The sequence below is a fragment of the Mustela erminea genome, chromosome 1 (assembly GCF_009829155.1).
Source record: "Mustela erminea isolate mMusErm1 chromosome 1, mMusErm1.Pri, whole genome shotgun sequence".
NCBI classification, from domain to species: Eukaryota; Metazoa; Chordata; class Mammalia; order Carnivora; family Mustelidae; genus Mustela; species Mustela erminea.
Genome location: NC_045614.1, coordinates 46293094 through 46301922, shown reverse-complemented (window position 1 = coordinate 46301922; position 8829 = coordinate 46293094). Strand labels below are relative to the sequence as shown.

The window sequence follows — 8829 nt, the reverse complement described above, 5'->3', positions numbered from 1 at the left end:
CAAAGGAAAACAACATATCAATAGAAACTGTCCCTAAAATGGTAGACTTGGATATTCTTGGCTTTTTGAATTTCTGTATAAAATTTATAAGCGGCTAATTTGTGTTATCCATTTATGTTTTAAATACACTTGATAAGATTTTGATTTGGGTTACATTGAATCTATAGTCTAAGATGATTAATATATTACTATAGTAGGTCTTCCAGTCCATGAGCATTGTATAGTTTTTCATTTCATAAGATTTTCTTTTTTCTTTTCTTCTTCTTTTTTTTAGTTTAAATAAAAAAGGGAATTTATTACATGAATACAAAGTTTCTTGCAGGGATTCCAACAGCCATAATGGGTCATACCTAGAAGCACAACTTTCTGAAGGACAGGTCATGTTATAATCACAGATTTCTACTTCTGGGTTTTGCAAGATCATGAAGAGAATATCCTAGAGGACAGTCCTCCCTGTATAGTAAGGGACTAGAATGTAGATTCATTTCTGCTTGCTTTTTGATCCCTTTATTCATTTATTCTGGCCTTAAACTTGCCAAGCTCATGTTGGCAGATATTTATGAGCTCATTTAAACCTCTCCAAAATGGTTCAACAGCTGGAAGAGCACCTCAAGTCTGAATGTGTAAATTAACTTTGCTCTTTGAAGAATGGGTTATAGTATAACTGCAAAATTCCACTTCCTGATTCTTCATGATCATGTAACAAAGAGAATTTCCTAGGGTATGGCCTCCTTGTACAATACAAATGTCATACACTGTCTATCTGTTCCAGCTGCCTGGACCGTTTCCAGGGCTGTCTTCCTCTAACCTTCAGCCACTGAGGTCTTCAATCCAGTTATTTTTCTCTCCAGCTTTTGATTGTCTTTCACTGCATGGTGAGGGGTGGAGTGGTGGTGGTACATCTCCTGGAATGCTCTGGTGGTGCTGGCTGATTGGAGGCTCTAACCTATATTGTGAAACATGTGGGAGAAGCAGCTAGTAAGGCCGCCTTCTTCTTCTTTTTTTTTTTTTTAAGATTTTATTTATTTATTTGACAGAGAGAGATCACAAGTAGGCAGAGAGGCAGGCAGAGAGAGAGGAGGAAGCAGGCTCCCTGCTGAGCAGAGAGCCGGATGTGGGGCTCAATCCCAGGACCCTGAGATCATGACCTGAGCCAAAGGCAGAGGCTTTAAACCACCTAGCCACCCAGGTGCCCCAACACTTTTTTTAAAATACAGATTTTACTTATTTATTTTAGAAAGAGGGAGCACTTGTGAACAGGGAAGGGCAGGGGGAGAGAGAGGGAAAGGGAGAAAGAATCTCATGTAGATTCCACACTGAGTGCGGAGCCCCAATACAGTGAGATCATGACATGAGCCCAAACCAAAGTTGGCCACTTAATTAGTTGACTGAGCCACCCAGGTACCCCACACTATGAACACTTTCAACCAGAGTAGTACATTTGTTACACTTGATGAACCTACATTGAGCACCATCATCACCCAAAGTCCATAGTTTACATTAGAGTTCACTCTTGATCTTGTACATTCTGTGGGTTTTAACAAATGTACAATACCTGTGTCCACCATTATCATATCCTACAGAAAAAAGTTTCATTGTCTTAAAAATCTTTTGCTCTGCAATGGCCATGGTCGCCAAACTGTGGAAAGAACCAAGATGCCCTTCAATGGACGAATGGATAAGGAAGATGTAGTCCATATACACTATGGAGTATTATGCCTCTATCAGAAAGGATGAACACCCAACTTTTTTAGCAACATGGACGGGACTGGAAGAGATTATGCTGAGCGAAATAAGTCAAGCAGAGTCAATTATCATATGGTTTCACTTATTTGTGGAGCATAACAAATAACATGGAGGACATAGGGAGATGGAGAGGAGATGGGAATTGAGGGAAATTGAAAGAGGAGGTGAACCATGAGAGACTATGGACTCTGAAAAACAATCTGAGGGTTTTGAAGGGGTGGGGTGTGGGAGGTTGGGGGAGCCAGGTGGTGGGTATTAAGGAGGGCACGTATTGCATGGAGCACTGAGTGTGGTACAAAAACAATGAATTCTGTTATGCTGAAAAGAAATTTAAAAAAAAATACTTTTGCTCTGTACTTGTTTACCTGTCCCTCCCTTTTAACCATTGGCAGCCGCTGGTCTTCTTATTACTTCTATAGTTTTGCCTTTTCCATTATGTTATGTAGTTAGAGTCCTAACATTTTCATCTGGCTTCTTTCATTTAGTAATCTTCATTTACATTTCCTCCATGTCTTTTCATGGCTTGCTAGCTCAATTCTTTTTCTCACTAAGTAGCATTCCATTGTTTGGATGTACCATAGTTAATTTATCCATTTATCTAATGAAGGACATCTTGATTGCTTCCTAATATTGTTGATTATTAAACTAGTGAAGGACATCTTGATTCCTTATGTTGGTGATTATTTAAAAATAAAGCTGATATAAACATGTGTAGGTGTTGTGTGGAATTAAGTTTTCAACTAATCTGAGTAAATACCAAGGTGTATGATTGTTGGATCATATGGTAAAAGTATGTTTAGTTTTGTAAAAATCTGCCATACTATCTTCCAAAGCGTTTGTACCATTTTGCATTCTACTCATAGCAATGAATGAAATTTCCTTTTGTTTGACATCCTCATCAGCATTTGGTGTGCTTGGTGTTTGGGCTGTTGTTGTTGTTTTTTTTCCATTCCACTTGTAGTGGTATCATACCAATTTAGTTTGCAATTCCCCAGTAGAATATGATGTTAAGTCTCCTTTTATATGATTATTTGCCATTTTTTGGTCTTCTTTGGTGAGGTGTCAATGCAGTACTTTGGCCCATTTTTTCAAATGGGTTTCTTTCTTACTGTTGAATTTTAAGAGTTCTTTGTATATTTGGCATAAAATTCCTTTATCAGATATGTTTTTTGTAAATATTTTCTCCCATTCTGCACCTTGTCTTCTTTCCATGGATCAAGTTTTGATGTTGAATCTAAAATATTACCACCATACCCAAGTTATCTAGATTTTCTCCTATGTATCTTCTAAGAGATTTATAGTTTTGCATTTTACATTTAGGTCTGTGATGCATTTTGAATTCTTATTTGTGAGAACTGCTAAGACCTGTTTCTAGATTTTTTTTTTTTTTTAAGTAGGCTACAAGGCCAGCATGGAGCCCAAAGTTGGGTTTGAATTCATAACCCTAAGATCAAGACCTGAGCTGAAATCAAGAGTCAGATGCTTAACAGACTGAACTACCCAGGCACCCCAAGATTTTTGTATTTTTGGTGTGTGATGTTCAGTTGTTCCAGCACCATTTGTTGAAAAAACTATCATTTCTCCATTGTATTATTGGTTAAAGATCTGTTGATTATACTTATGTTTGTCTATTTATGGGCCCTCTCTTCTGTTGCAGTGATATATTTGTCTATTCTTTAGTTGGTACAATGCTGTCTTGATTGCTGAAGCTTTATAGAAAGTCTTTAGGTTGGGTAATTTCAGTCCTCTGACTTCGTTATTCCTTAGTGTTATATTCTCTCTTTTGAATCTTTGTTTCTCCATATAAATTTTAGAATCAGTTTGTCAATATCTACAAACTAGTTGAGATTTTGGTTGGGATTGCTGTGAATCTATAGATCAATTTGGGAAGAACTGGCATTTTAATAACATTAAGTCTTCCTATCTATAAACATGGGATATCTCTCCATTTATTTAGTTCTTTGATTTCTTTCATCAGAGTTGCATAATGTATCTCATATAAATCTTGTATATATTTTGTTAGATTTACACCTAAGTATTTCATTGGTGGGGGTGCTGATGTAAATGGCATTATTTTTCATTTCAAAGTCCACTTGTTCATTGCTGATGTATAGGAAAATGATTGACTTTTGTATATTAATGTTAAATCCTGCAACCTTGCTAAAATAGCTGTTTAGTGGCAGGAAATTTTTTGGTGATTTTAATCTACTAATGAGCCCATCAAGGGCATTCTTCATTTCTATTACAGTGTTTTTGATCTTTAGCATTTTTAAATTTTTTCTTTGAATTTCCATCTTTCTGCTTACATTATCCATCTATTCTTGAAGGTTGTCTACTTCTTCCATTACAGTTTTTAAAATAGTAATCACAGTGTTTTAAATTTGTGATCTAATAATTCCAGCACATTTATCATATCAAGTCTGGTTCTGATGCTTGCTCTGTCTCTTCATACTATGCTTTCTGTCTTTAGTATGCCTTCTGACATTTTGTGAACAGACTGAAATGGTGTACTGGGTAAAAGGAACTTAGGTAAATAGATCTTTAGTGGTCTGGTGTAAGGCATGGCAAAGGGGAAGTGTTCTTTAGTCTTATGATTAAGTCTTAGTCTTTAGCCATCAGAGTTGCATAATGTATCTCATATAAATCTTGTATATATTTTGTTACCTGGGACCCTGGGCTGTGAATGCCACAAGGTCTTCTCGGTTTCCCCCAGTTCGGCGGGACAGGATGGCTAGAGGGGTTTGAAGTTGTATTTTTCTACCTCCACATCAATAATGTTGTATAGCTTTGCATGATTGCTCATTTTCTAATAGACTTATTTCCAAATATTTGATTTTGATTTTATTTCTCTAATATTATTTTATGGGTAAAAGTGAAATAGACTTTTTATACTAATCTTGTTTCCAATGAACTTTCTAAATTCATAAAGTAATATTCAAATTTCACAAACTTGCTTGAATTTTCTGTGTACTTGGTCCTGTTATCTGCGTAGAACAGTTTTTATTTCTTCCTTTTCAATTATGATACCTTTTCCCTCTGCCTTATTGCTGTGGCTAGGACATCAGACACAATGCTGGGTAAAAGTGATGATAGCAGAAATCCTATCTCATTGATTTCAGAGGAAAACTTTCAGTATTTTACTAGTAAGTATAATGTTTATTGTAGCTTCTTCTTTCCCCTACTTTTTTTTGGTAGATAACATTTGTCAGATTAAGGAGATTTCTTTTTATACCTAGTGTATTGAGTTTTTGTCTTAAATAGGTATTGAATTTTATAAAAAGTTTATCTGCTTCTGTTGAGATGATCATATGATTTTGTTTTGTTTTGTTAATATGGTGAGTTTTATGGATTAATATCTTGAAAGTTAAACCATTCTTGCATTTCTGGGAGAAATTCAAATTGATCATAATGCAGTAGCTTTTTTATGAGAGGCTGGATTCAGTTTGTTAATATTTCTTAGAATATATGCATTTATATTCTTTTTGAAAAAATATTTTATTTATTTATTTAAGAGAGAAAGAGCAGGATCAGGAGCAGGAAGGACATGAAGAAAGAATCCAAAGCAGACTCCCTGCTGAGTGCAGAGCCCCTCCCAGGCTCAATCCCATGACCCTGAAATCATGATCTGAGCTGAAACCAAGAGCTGGTCGCCTGACTAAAATACCAGAGGCGCCTGTGCATTTATATTATTAACAGAGATTGCCTTGTATTTCTTTTTGTGTGTGACTTTTTGAGATAATATTAGGTTACTAATGAGTTACTATTTGTCACTTTTTCTAGAGCTTGTGTAAGAGCAGTATTATTTTTTCATTAAATGTTTATAAAAATTCAACAGGGCCTGGAGATCTCCGTGTAGAAAGACTATAAACTATGGGTTCAATTTTTGAAAAAAATGGGGAAATATTACACTTTTCATTTCTTCTTGGGTGAGCTTTTTTCCTGAGTCACTTTTTTTTAAATAGAAATATTATTGGGTCACCTAGGTGGCACAGTTGGTTAAACGTCCAACTCTTAGTTTTGGCTTAGGTTGTGATCTCAGGGTCATAGGATTGAGCCCCAGGTCAGACTCCATGCTCAGCACAGAGTCCACTTGAGACGCTGTCTCCCTCTCCTACCCTTCCCCCTTCACAGTCTCTCTCTCTTTTTCTCTCTCTCAAATAAATAAATAAATCTTTTAAAAAGGAAATATTATTGACATAGAGTAGTCTATTCATTTCATGTGTGTACCATTGTATATTCTTACCTCCTTTGTCATAAATTAATTGACCATATAAGTGTGGGTTTATTTCTGGGCTCTCTTCTATTCCATTGATCTGTTTTAATGCCAATACTATACTTTGTAGTATAGTTTGAAATCAGGAGCATGACACTTCCAGAGTTTTTCTTCTTTCTCAAGATTGCTTTGGCTATTTGGTATCTTTTGTGGTTCCATACAAATTTTAGGATAACTTGTTCTAGCTCTGTGAAAACACTTTTGATATTTTCATAAGAATTACATTGCATATGTAGATTATTTAGGATAGTAATAAATACCACTTGAGCATGGTGTATGATCTTTTTAATAAAATGTTCAGCTCAGCTTGCTAATATTTTGTCAAGGATTTTTGCACTATATTTATTAAGGATATTGGCCTGTAATTTCCTTTCCTTTCTTTTCTTTTCCTTTCCTTTCCTTTCCCTTTTCCTTTCTTCTTTTCTTTTTGTTTCCTTCCTTCCTTCCTTCTTTCTTTCCTTCCTTCCTTCCTTCTGTCTTTTGTCTTTCTGTGTGTGTGTGTGTGTGTGTGTGTGTGTGTGTGTGTGTGATGTCTTTGTCTAGTTTTGTTATCAGGGTAATGAGAGCCTCATAGAATGAGTTTGAAAGTGTTCCTTCCTTTTTCATTTCTTGGAATACTTTCAGAAGGATAGATATTAACTCTTTTTTAAATGTTTGGTAGACCTCTGTGAAGCCATCTATCTGGTCTTGGACTTTGACTGGGTTTTTGTAAGGTGTACTTTTCTAGGGATTGGTGCATTTAATTTAAGCGTTCAATATTTTCTTTGGCATGGAGTTGCTCATTATATATTCTTGTTATATTTTTAATATTTATAAACTTTGTAGTGATGTCGCCATTTTTTATTCTTGATGCTAGAAATGTATGTCATCACCTGTTTTCTTAGTATTTTGGGTGTTAATCAAATTTATTCATTACTTTAAAGAACCGTTATTTGGCTTTTTAAAATGTGTTTTCCATTGAATGTGTTTTTATTTTATTAATTTTTGTACTTTCCTCATTACTGACTTCCTCATACTTTGAGGGCATTAATTTGACATTTGTTTACCTAATTTCATGAGATGAACCTTAAATTATTAATATTTAGCCATTCTTCTTTTCAAATAAATGTATTCTAAGGCTAAAGAGTTTTCTTCTGGGTATAGCTTTATCTCCATTCTGTCTATTTTTTTTCCTTGTTTGGAAATATTTTTAATTACCTTTCATTTTTTAAAAAGATTTTATTTATTTATTTGAAAGAGAGAGATAGCAAGAGAGCATGAATGAGGAGGAGATGGAGAAGCAGGCTTCCTACAAACAGGGAGTCCGATGTGGGGCTTGATCCCAGAACCCTAGGATCATGACATGAGCCAAAGGCAGATGCTTAATTGGCTGGGTCACCCAGGTTCCCCTAATTTGCTTTCATTTTTGAAGAATTTTTTGTTCTGGATAGATTTTGAGGTTATAAATTCTTTTACTTTAGAATTCCAAATGTGTCATCCTGTTTTTTCTTGGATCTTATCACTTATTTTGAGAAGTCACTTTTCAGTGTTATTTTTGTTTCTCTAAAGATAATATTTCTTTTAACAACTTAAGATTGTGTTTGTTTTTTCTCTTTTATTTGCAGTTTTACTATGATGTGCCTAGATGGGATTTTCTTTATGTTTATCTTTCTGGGAGTTTATAGCACTTTTTGAATTTATGGATTAATGCCCTCCATTACTTTTGGAAAATTCTCAGTCATCATCTCTTTACATTGGTTCTTTATTCTCTTTCCACTTCCCTTCTAAGATACAATTACCCTTATGTTAGTCCTCTTCATCATGTTCCCTATAGTATATTAAAGGTGGCCACAGGTTCTTTGCCCCTCCTGCCATCAAGGGGCAGAATATGTTTTTCCCCTGGCCCTACCTTCTTGTAATCTGGACTAGTTCAATGACTTGATTTAACTATGAGTGCCTCATTTCTTTAGCCAGTGGCACACAAAGTGTAGTCCCTGGTCCAGCAGTAAAAGCATCTAGAGCTTGTTAAAAATGCATATTTTTTGGACTTATTCCAAATCCACTAAATTAGAAACTCTGGTCATAGGGCATTATGAGTGTTTTTTGACAAATCTGGGTGATTTTCATGCATGCTAAAATTTTAAAGTAACTGTCTAGGCAATGGTGATTGGTCCATGGGAGGATCAGATGAAGCAGGACATTTGATTCCTTTTCTATGATTATATGAACTCTAGAAGGAGGAAGCTCTCTTTTCCTGGTGCTTTGCTAAAAGTGTGTGATATAGACCCAGAGCTGTGATATAGACCCAGAGCCATTGTCATTTACTTAGCAGAAAAAATTTCTTATGGATTAAGACAGTATGAGATGGATACATACATAAGATAGAGCCTAGACAACTTTGTTTGAACTCTGAATCCAACTGTGCCTTAAACTTCATATTAGCTCTTGGCTTTTCAATTATATGAACTTTATTTTTCTTAAGCTAGTTTGATTTAGTTTATGCACTTAGAAGTAAAGAATCTTGACTAATACACAAGTAAACTCCTACTTCTTCCAAATGTTAATCTCATGCAGTGCCCCTAACAAGTAAAGTAGATAACTATAGATCTTCTGAGTGGAGCAGAGATAGAAGGCTTCAAATCTTACCATGTGGCTTTTCCCAGGCCTCCCTCAGCTACTCCTGGAGACTTTTTGCAGAACAATCATAAAGCCCGAGGCAACGTATATTAAAACCATTTGTGGTAGACCTCGTGGTGGCTTATGACAGAACCTCTTGTTCTGCCTGATTTCAGCTACAGCTGTGACGGAAAGTTGCTTAAAGTGGCTCAACT

General features: G+C 35.5%; 1 pseudogene; it reads right to left on the bottom strand.

The window, feature by feature from the left end:
* Positions 1 to 468: 468 nt before the first annotated feature.
* On the bottom strand, positions 469 to 902 carry LOC116588984 (annotated as a pseudogene).
* Positions 903 to 8829: the final 7927 nt, after the last annotated feature.